Source organism: Frankliniella occidentalis, unplaced genomic scaffold (assembly GCF_000697945.3).
Source record: "Frankliniella occidentalis isolate FOCC.00 unplaced genomic scaffold, Focc_3.1 Scaffold8, whole genome shotgun sequence".
Lineage (NCBI taxonomy): Eukaryota > Metazoa > Arthropoda > Insecta > Thysanoptera > Thripidae > Frankliniella > Frankliniella occidentalis.
The window spans coordinates 618,223-619,694 of record NW_026267138.1 but is presented as its reverse complement, the minus strand read 5'-3'; positions in this window follow the sequence as shown (position 1 = coordinate 619,694).

Below are 1,472 nucleotides of genomic sequence, written 5' to 3'. Positions count from 1 at the left end.
CGATGCTGGGGCCCGCGGACCGCCAATCGCCTCGCCGCGGCCGCAGAGGCAGTGGAGCCACCCACCCGCCTTTCAAAATGGAGGCGTGGCGCGGGCCGAGGACGGGGTGAGGCGGGTCGCGGTGGTGGTGGCGGGACGGCCGGGACGCCCCCGCGCGAACCCTGATCTGAGCACCCCGAACGAGGATTTTCAAGTGGGGGCGGCCCCATAGAATAAATAGCTTCTGCCGAGAGGTGCACAACTCGAGAAAAATGTGCATTACAGATTATCAAATAGGAAAGATTACCAATGGTTCCCTGGAATCACCATTACCAAGGATTGCGAATAATTACTAGGTAGGATTGATCTGAACTCCAAATATAAATTTTGTCCGAGAAAGATGCATTTTTGTGCACATCTTAGTTCTGATTTCCTAATCGTTCGAGTTACAAATTTGCATTTTATGATGGCACAAATTATATTTTTGTCCTTTTTGTCCCTATGAAAGAGATGCAACTTCGGCATTTTCTACATGCACGTTTTCATTTGGTCAAAATGTGCACAAAAATGCACAAATTCGTTCTTTCACACCTTGAGTCTCAGGGGGTCGCAAACAAGCTTACGTGTGGCTATGTGGGACTTCACGAGTTAAAAGGCCCTCACGAGTTTGAGTACTCCTAGTAATGGTAAAGTCTGTGTACAACCAGAAAACGGTTCCGTTTACTCAATGAAAATAATATGATAGAATTTTTCTCTTGACTCTGTGGAATTTTATTGATTCATCGGAAAAAAATCCCACAGGCTAATGGAAAATTGCTAAAAATTGCGGAAAAATTCTATAATTTTCCATTGGTTAAAATTCCATTGATCTAGGGGATTCTCCGTTAATTCAATGGAACCATTAATGGTGTATGGGTGTATACTTGATTACCAAGTCGGCTTCTAGTCGATCGAAGAGAATTGGATCCCCACGGGAAGTCCATTAATGGAGGAGTGATGTATATCCCGCTCCTGGGAGGGCGATATCAGGCACCCAATTATATCGGACCTGGGAGGGGATGGCGCAAATGACCTTAATCCTTCAGGGTCATTCAATGGGTTTTCGTATGACTCGTATATGACTCTTTACGAGTGGTTTTGGCCGAGATGACTCTGATTCAGAGATGCTTTCGTGAAATGGATGCAGGAATGCTTATCGAGTGATGCAGAAATCGTGTCGCTCTATTTGGGCGATGTAAAAACATGTCACTGCTGAATTTGAGCGTGAAAGATGACTCACGTTTACAGTGGCTGAGGCAGGCCGAGGGCCAGGCCAGACGGCACGAGAGAACGAGGCGGGGAGAGGGCCGTGTCGTGACTCTACGCGAAATGATGACCACATTATGGTGGCGGGGAAGGAGAAGGCAGGGGGCGGGGGGAGCGCGCGCGCGTGGACGGCGCAGCCAGGCCAACCAGGCGCAGCCCACGGGCAGCAGCAGCTGTCGCCTGTCGCC